Consider the following 9,670-nt stretch of genomic DNA (forward strand, 5'->3'; position numbering starts at 1 on the left):
TGCCATTTCCTTCGCCAGTTCATTTTACAGATGAGGAAACTGAGGTAAATGGGGTTAAGTGTCTTGGCCAGGGTCTCACAGCTAGTAAGTGTCTCAGGCTGCATTTGAACTCAGATCTGGTTCTCTATTTTGTCACCTAGTTGACCCAAGCCCATGGAAGACACTGAATAAATGCTGATTGATTGATAAATCTATGTTCTTATGATCTGTAAGAGATGAGAAGTGAATATAGAAAAAGAAAGGCTTTGGGAGAGTCAGAAAGCTAAAAGGAAGCTTTGAGATCAACTGGTTCATTACCTTCATTTACAGATGGAGCAAGTGGGGGCAGAATAATGGAAAGTGAAGAGGCACAGAGCACTGATTCAAGAGTCAGAGGACCTGGGTTCAAATTCTGCTTGCCACCTAATACTTCATTACCTGTGTGACCTGGGGAAAGTAATTTAATCCCCTGGGCTTCTGTAAAGTAAATTGAGAGGGTTCCACTTAATGACCTAATTCTAGAGATCTGTAGTGAATTTCCTAAGGTCACACAGACTCCTAGGTTACCACTTCAAGCTACCTTCCTTTTATAAATTCCTTTTTTTAAACTTTCTTGTGCCACAGTGGTTGGGTATCCCAAGATGCTTTCCATATGGTGTTCCCTCCAGCTTCATCATTCAATCATCCAATCAACAGTGACTGAGTGTTTGCTGTGCTAGAGGTCACTCCAGTCATGGTACAAGCTTGCCTGTCTCATGAAGGGGACTCCTGTATCCATTCTTCTTTTGTGTATGAGTGACTGGCAACAAATGCTCTCCTATTCTGAGCTACTCTACATCATGGGACATTGTGCTTTTTAATTTTAATGTGTTTGTTTCTTATCCCCTTGTTACTCTATGAGCTCCTTGAGTTCAGGGAACATGAGGAAAATGAACTTAGTATCTTTCCCATTCCATACCACAATGCTCTATAAAATGCTTTTTCAATGAATGCTTGTAGTTGAATTCCCATTTAAATTTTTTGGTAGCGTACAATTCCTTTTTTCATCTTCTGGTTCATTATTATGTCCTACAGAGTAGGATAAATGCTTTTTCTAACTCTCTATTTAAATGGAGTTTGAGTATATCTCTGCTGTTACTGTGGACAAGAGATGTGCCCAGAGAAGTATGGTATAAGGAGATTCAAGGGAGTTGAGAATACAAGATTACATGGTACAAGATTACATGGTACTCTGCATCTACTGTGGAATCTTCTTCTAGGAAGTTCTTGCTGTTCTCCCAAAGCAGAAAATGGACCAAGAAAGTGAGACATGGGGTACCAGAAAGATAAATACTGAATATCTGCAAAAAAAAGCACCATAGTTTGCTTTGACGGAGCAACCCATTCTCCATATTTGTGAAGGGGGGAGGGAGAAAGGGGGAGGGGGAGAGAGACTTTATGAGTGTTTCATGTAAGGTGGTCAAAACATCCCTAGTCTGCCAGCTTTTTCATTCATGGTCTCCAGGGAAGGGATAACCCCTCACCAATTGATTCATCAACTATATCCTCAAAAAATCTACTGGAGTAAAGGGCCTAGTAACATAGATACACATCAATCTCATCAGGAGCAAAGTGCCCTGGATGACAGGTGATCCTCCCTTCCACATCAACACTCTTGACATTCTCTAAAAAAGAAACTCTCCTTCAGGCAAGAAGTAAATTCATCCCTTAAAAAAGATTACTTATATCTCCTACTAGAACAAAGACTGCCAACTAGGTTGTCTTTCTAGGACTAGATCATGCCCTCTCTTTTTATACATTAAGTACACTTTTAAATATTTCTTATTCACATGGCACCCCCAGTTCTTGGTAGAGAATAAGAAAATGGTAAATAACTCAGTATTTCAACACTGCAGCAGGGCTGAAATTCTTTTAGCAATTCTAATCCACAGAATACAGGCAAATGCATTTCAGAGGGAGAGAGAGAAAGAGGGGTGGGGGGAAGAGACGCAGAGAGACACAGAGAGAGATGAGGAGAGAAACAGAGGGAGACAGAGAGAGACAGAGACATAGACACCGACACAGAGAGACACAAAGACACAGAGAGATGAGGAGAAAGGAGAAAGAGAAAGAGAGAGAGAGAGAGAGAGAGAGAGAGAGAGAGAGAGAGAGAGAGAGAGAGAGAGAGAGAGAGAGAGAGAAAGAGAGAGAGTTTCCGTAAGTGAACCAAAAGACTAAGTCATAAGCAGCATAGGTTTTGTTTTTAAAGGTTAACAAATATCTCTAATCTTGTCCTACTTTCACAAAGAGCAATTAATTAAGTTAATGCCTGAAATGTTTCAGGCCCTTAACGTGGCAGTATATCACTTCCCAGTGTGCTGGGAAGGTAAGGGCCAGTCCACATCTGTTGCTTCACCTCTCTTTTGCTTTGTGGTCCTCCCAGGAGATCTGGGAAGGGTGGGAGGAGAGGCCCACTGCCAGAGAACACAGTGTCATGAGACAGTATGGTATTTTCTGTTCTGCCTGCAGGAAGTCCCCCTTTCCGCCCCCACATCCTTAGCCTGGAAGCAGACTTGTGGAGGAGAAGGCAAAACAGAGGCCCAGAGATGGGGCCTGTCTTATAAGTGGCGTACATAGTGCCTTGAGAGGAACACCAGGAAGGCCTCCTGCCCTCAAACATCTCCCCTGCAGGTTTGAAATTTATGTATTAAAATACATTTCTTTGAAATAGCTCTCTTCCTCTCCAAGGTCACTAATTAAACAAGCCTATATTAAATGTCTTCCAGGTCCCAGGTATTGACTATTTTCTTTTTTTCAGTGTAAAGGCCTTTTTTTCTGTCCTCATCACCCTGGATCCTTATGCACCAATTGCTAGCGTTGACTCCTCCTTCCTTCTTACAATCCTCTCTTCTCTGATCTTCTGTGACCCTGAACAGGGATGCTTCTACTTCTCTGACAACTTCTTCTGCGTCTGTTGACTTCTCATCCTCCAGCTATACACATGCTCCTTCTCTGCTCCAAGGGTCTGTCCTTGAGTCCCTCCCCTCCCTTCCCTCCCCTCTCTTCCCTTCCCTTCCCTTTCCTTCCCTTCCCTTCTCTTTCTTTTCCCTTCCTTTCCCTTCTCTCCCCTCCCCTTCTCTTCCTTTCCCTTTCCTCTTCCCTTTTCCCTTCTCTTCCTTTTTGCCTTCCCTTTCCTTTTCCCTTCCTTTTCCTTTCCCTTTCCCTTTCCCTTCCCTTTCCTCTTACTTTTTCTTTTCTCTTCCCTTCCCTTGTCTATATTGTCATTCATTCCTAAACTTCATTTGGTGGTCTCATGATTCCCAAATCTATATTTCCATCCTCAATTTCTTCCCATCTCCAATCCTTTCTATGATTTCAGTGATATAGGGAACTCCCTAAGAGAAAGTTCCCTTTATCAATGCAGATCAGGAACACTTCTGCCAGTTATAGTCTTAAAGGAAGAGCTCTTACCCTGGGATCCATGGACTTAAAAAAAATATTTTGATAATTGTATCTCAGTATAATTACCTTCCTTTGTAACCTTATGTATTATTTTGGGCAGAGGTGGTCCATAGGCTTCACTAGACTGTTAATGGGGTCCATGACACAAGGAGAAGTAACTTGCCTAGGATTACATACCAAGTGTGTGTCAGAGGATTGATTTTTTGTTTGTTTGTTTGAGACTGGATCTCTCTATCTCACTCAAGCTAGAAGTGTAGTAGCCATTCATGGGTTTCATCCCAGTGCTGATCATTATGGAAGCTTTAATCTTTGTTTTTCCAACTTGGGTCAGTTCTCTTCTCTTTAAGCAGCTCCCAGAGACTCACTATATTAGTGCCAGATGTAGTACAGACATCCCATTGACTTTATCCCTATGACAACTCAGAAATTCTGAACTCAAGTGATCCATCAACCTCAGGTTCTCCAGGAACAGGGACTACAACCATGCATCATCTACCTCACAGTAGAATTGAGTCTTGAACCCAGGTCACCCTGACCTTGATTCCTGATAAACTACTTCCCCTCTCAATAAAGAGATATAAAGCTAATAGGACATGAAATTCTTCTGCAAACAAACAAACTGATGTTTCTGCCAGTTTTTATACAAAACAAGGAAATTAAATACAAATGTTAGGAATCATAAAATGTCGAGTGAGTAAATTTGGAAATGAAAACATTCCCGTGGAAAGGGACTTGGGTGACCAGGACAATCTAAGATAGTCTCAGATGAGGGTTGTGAATAGGGACATTCAAATAATTTAATTCTTCACAAGATCTATGACTTCCTAGGCATGGCTATTGCCTCCATGGAGGTACTCTTCCACATCTGAGTAGTTGGTTCTATTGCCAAAAAATTAATACACAGAGGCTCACATTTGCATGACAGGCCAGGCCATCATCAACATTGTACTTGGTACAACATGGTAGGACTTGCTACTGTGACTTCCACTTCTCAAGGTGGAGGGAGAAGATCCAAGGAAAGGATGACAGCCTACTGATTCCTTACCTCCCATCAATTGCATTTTCCTCCTTCTTCATTGGTTCTAAAACAGTAGAGGACTAGAAAGAACTCTAGGGCATCTAGGGGGCATAGTGGATAGAGCACTGAGTCTGGAGTCAGGAAGACTCACTCATATTCCTGAGTTCAAATCTGGCCTCAGACACTTACTAGCTGCGTGACCCTGGGCAAGTTGCTTCACGCTGTTTGCCTCAGTTTCCTCATCTATAAAATGAACTAGAGAAGGAAATGGCAAAACATTTGAGTATCTCTGCCAAGAAGACCCCAAATGGAGTCACAAAGTGTTGGACATGACTGAATTGACTGAATGACACAACAAAGATAGAATTCTTCTGTTTTCTGAGTAATGTAATGAAGGATGAAGATCAGTAAAAATACATGTTTCGCAGGTGGGCATCTCCATTATGCAATGAGATCCTAGAGGAGGATTTCAGTGAAAAAAATAATTCAGTAGCATATCTATCTCCCCACCCCAGTAGTGTTACACACAACGGCTTCGTGCAGCTTGCTGTCTCCAAAAGACTAGAGAAAATTCACCTCAAAGGATTCTACTTTCCTATGACACAGGAGTGTATGGAATTCCTGAAAACCTTCCCTTTCCTACTCAGGTGTGGATAAAGCACTGAGCCTGGAGTCAGGAAAACAAGTTCAAATCTGGCCTTAGACACTTACTAGCTTTGTGACCCTGAACAAACCACTTAACCTCTGTTTGCCTCAGTTTCTCCAACTGTAAAATGAGGTTAATAATAGCACCTACTTCCCAGGGCTGGTGTGAGAATCAAATGAGGTAATACTTATAAAGCAATTAGGATAGTACAGGCATATAATAGGTGCTTAATAAATGTTTATTCCTTCCCTCCCTACTTTCCATAGATACTTCATAGAGAGAAGCAATCAATAAACATTTTTTATTTAGCACATACTATGTGTCAATGCTACTTTTTTAAAATTTAAAAAAAAATCAAATAGTGTCTTCTTTCAAGAAGCTTACAGAAGCATAGTATTAAGTAGTGTCTACATACATGTACAACAAGATGACTCATGGATGATTATGTTAATAACTTGTGGTTGAGCAGACCCATAGCTGTGGCAAGAGTGACTGCTCCTCCTGGATATCTGACAATCATTCCACTAAGAAGTGATGATTGGAATAATTTGGAAAGTATTTTTCTGCTACAAGTTTTTTTAAAAAATAAACCACTGTAAAAAATCGTTTTATTTTGCCATTGTGCTTCATATACACAAGGACCAGGAAAAAAGAAAAAAAAGGAAACACTGATCAGATATTGTACATGAGAAATAGTCAATGGAATAAGTATCCTCAAGATTTTGAATGAATTGCATGGCAGTCGCCAGGCTTAACTGAATAATTGGTTGCATCGTCCAGAGTGATTACGAGAAAAGCATGAATGAAAAAACTTATTGTATTAGAAGAGCTGGAGGGGCTGGCATCTTCATCAGAGCAATGAATACTCACATAGATAAATGGGGCCATATTAGGGAAAAGCAAATTGGGATTTTATCCCAGGCAACTAATATTGTCTAGGTGAGCTACATCCTCAGTTTAGCCATCATTCTTATTTCTACTGAAATCAGACTATTGAATCTATGGTTGGAATACTTTCTGCTTCTCCCTTCTCCCTTCCCCACTCCTCCATCTTGGCCACTTCTGCCGTGGCTGCCCCTCCCCACTCCTAACCTGAACTCTGCCTGCCCTGTGACATTACCTGTTCCCCCTCTCAGTTGTGTTTGCAACAGCTGAATGGGATTCCTACTTATCCTGCTACCAATGAGATCATGGATCTATCAAAGTGTAATAAGTGCCTCATACAACATAAACCACAGTGTCTATGATTCAGAATCCAACTAGTCACAACGATAGACCTCAATTCTGCCTTTCAAAATCTAGCTGAAAAGCATTAGAGCAACAGGGATGCTATTTACATTCACTGTGTTCACTTAGCTCTTGGGCTGGAAGGGATTTTATAGGCCACTGAATCCAACACCTTCATCTTACAGATAAGAAAATTGAGGCTCAAAAGGTTTAAGTGACTTGACCAAGGTCACATATGTACTGAGTAGCAGGGCTGGGATTTTAACCCAAATTCCCAGGGATTCCTTCCTCTCCTGGTCACCTTTCCCCCAGTTTTTCCATTTTCCACGTTATGAGGATAAGAAATGCATAAGTGTCTTTTCAAAGCAAGGCTAAGTGGTGCAATAATTAGAATACCAAGCTTGGAGTCAAGAAGACCCAAGTTGAAATTCAGCCTCATATGTATATTGGCTGTGTGACCCTGGGCTAGTCATTTAATCTCTATATATCTCAGTTTCCTTATCTGTAAAATGGGGATAATAATAGGACCTACCTATAGGTTTGTTTTGAAAATAAAATGAGATAATATTTGTAAAATGCTCTTAAAATAAAACACCTGGCACATAAGTGCTATATAAATGGCAGCTGCTATCACTATTATAAATCAGAAAGTTGACCTCCAAACAGATTTTTAGGAGAAAAAAAAGTTGGGGATGGAGGGACAGTATAGACCTATGATTTTGTTAGTCTGGGCACTCTTGACATAGAAGCTTCTTCCCTCAATGCAGGCAAACCCCTCTATATTTTACAATCTTTGAGAATCTCCTAGGCTATGAAAGAGTAGAAGACTTGTGCATTGTCATACAGTCCATGTGTACTAGAGATAGGACTTCAGCCCAGGTCCTCCAGACTCCTTGACTAGCCTTCTTTGCACTGTAGTTATGCCACATGACAAGGAGACAGTAAAGAGGAGTAGAATACAAATTGCTTGCTTGCTGGAATACCATTTCCTACAGAAAGACTTGGAAATGGCTACCTCTTCCAACCCTTCCAAAGGACTTTCATTACTATGGCAAGCAAGGGACCTAATTTGAAGGGAGTTGCAGCTACACACCCATAAGTTATACAACACAAAACCTTGTGCAGGGTTCCAGTGAGAAGCCAGAATATTAAAGTTCTATTGGGACTATTGACTGATTTCCTTCTGGAAAACTATCATTTTCCATGAATATATGTTTGCTTTCCTGGCCTGACTGGAACGACTGGACTTTCTTCAGTACCAGGGAACTCCTTTGAGAGGTTTCTGAGAAACCAGAGTTGCCCCAAATTCACAGCTCTTGGTGAGTCTCTGAGGCACCTGTAGAATTGCCACATACTGCCTTGAGAACTCTATCCCTGAATCCCACAGGTGTCTGGGATATGTGCTTCCCATACAAGGGCAGGCCACCCCCGATTTGACAATGTATCTGGCAACGATTGGTTCATGCGTCATTGGCACCGTCCCACTCCGCCCAGGCTCTGCACATGCAAACTCTTGGAGACTGTTCATGAGCAAATATGCGTTTGTTATATACTTGTTACATGCGTAAATTCATGGTATCGGACAAAGTTATTGTTTTGTTCCCCCAAAGAATGTTTTCCAATTTGTGCTTTAGGTAGATGGTTGAAAGTTCATTTACTAGGGAACCTTTGTATTTATAATCATTACTGGGAAAAGGGGCCAGAGAAAAAGAAAAATTCTGTGAATACTTATCCCTGGATTTTGCACAAATAGCTCTTCAAAAAGAAACAATGCCTCATAAAATGGGCCTGGAGTTGGGCTGCCAACCTCTCTACGCTCCCCTCCGACATTGTCCATGCTCACTACAATAACTTACTGTCCACCACTCATTTGGCACTTAGCAAATGCTACCTTGTACTGCTATTTGTCATCCTGTGGGTACGCTGTGTCTCTCCTGTGAGCCTCTGTATTCTGGGAAGTCTTTCTTTTCTGTATGTCTTTGTCTTGTGCTCAAAGTACTGTTTAGTGTCTACAGTAGATGTTTAATCTGTAAATACTACTTCAGTATGCCAGAAAGTCATGTTTTGCTTTGCTTTGTTTTTGTGTTTTTTTACAGCATAGACCTTCCCTGTCCTGTCACAAAAGACAATTTCTCTATGCTCTGTTAGATGACCCCTGGGAGTTGCTATGGTTCGTGAGTTTATCATTCTTCAACCACGCTGGTGATGAGTCTCTCCAAACCAGATCGCTCTGCAGAGAGCAGACAGGGGTCTTTCACCAGAACTGAGCACCCAAAGCATTTCCAGTTTAATAGGACTTGCCAGGGATTGCCCTCCACTGCTCTGCCTTTCAAGAATGCTATACCATTTCTATTCCCTTAGTGCTCAATAAATCTTTAGGATCATAGATCTGGGGGAAAAAAAATCAGAGGCCATGAGGTGTGTTTATAATTAACATTGGTGCATTGAAGAGTACCAGCTATCACACGCCCATACTATGCTAAAGCAGTGATTGTGATTGGTGGAACTTTATGAAATAAACACTGTCAAGTCTAATGGCAAAACATAGTTTTGTCTCAGAAGAGGCCTCTGAGACTCAAATAACTGCCCATGGTCACAAGAATAGTAAACATGAAGCAGAATTTTAACGCAGGTCCTCTGACTCCAGAACTAGTGGTCTTTCTGATAAACTTCTTGATATAATAATATTAGTCTGATAAAAGAATGAAAAAATTAAATAATGGAATAAGCTAAGCAATTCTGTAGTTGTGAAAACATCATTTTTTCAATGATTTGTATTGAGTAGGCATATATAACCTGGCAGGATAATAGGGGGGACTCATGGGATACTGCATAAGGACATATCAAAGCAAAGAAATCAGATCAGTTCAGGGTAATGATCCACAGATGGCACATTGGATAAAGTGCCTACCCTGGAGTCAGGAAGAGTCACCTTTTTGAGTTCAAATTCAGCTTCAGATGCTTACTAGCTGTGTGACCCTGAGCAAGTCACTTCACCCTGTTTGCCTCAGTTTTCTCATTTGTAAAATAAACAGGAGAAGGAAATGGCAGCCCAAACGACCATCTTTGCCAAGAAAACCTCCATTGGGGTCACAGAGACTTGGACAGGACTGAAATGTATCAACAAGAACAAGGAATTCTAAGAGGTGGAGGTAAGAAGGCAGCAAGTTCCATCAGTAGGTAATGGGCCTTGGTGAACGTTAAGGGCTATAGAAATGAAATACACAATTCTGTTTATACTTTCCTTTTATAGAATGCAAACTCCTTGAAGGCAGGGGCAGTTTCTTTTTTGTTTTTGCATGTCCAGCTTTATTGAGGGAGATCTCAGCTTGCTCCTACCTAAGGAGCTCATTTACTTT

Source organism: Notamacropus eugenii, chromosome 1, assembly GCF_028372415.1.
Source record: "Notamacropus eugenii isolate mMacEug1 chromosome 1, mMacEug1.pri_v2, whole genome shotgun sequence".
In the NCBI taxonomy this organism is placed as follows: Eukaryota; Metazoa; Chordata; class Mammalia; order Diprotodontia; family Macropodidae; genus Notamacropus; species Notamacropus eugenii.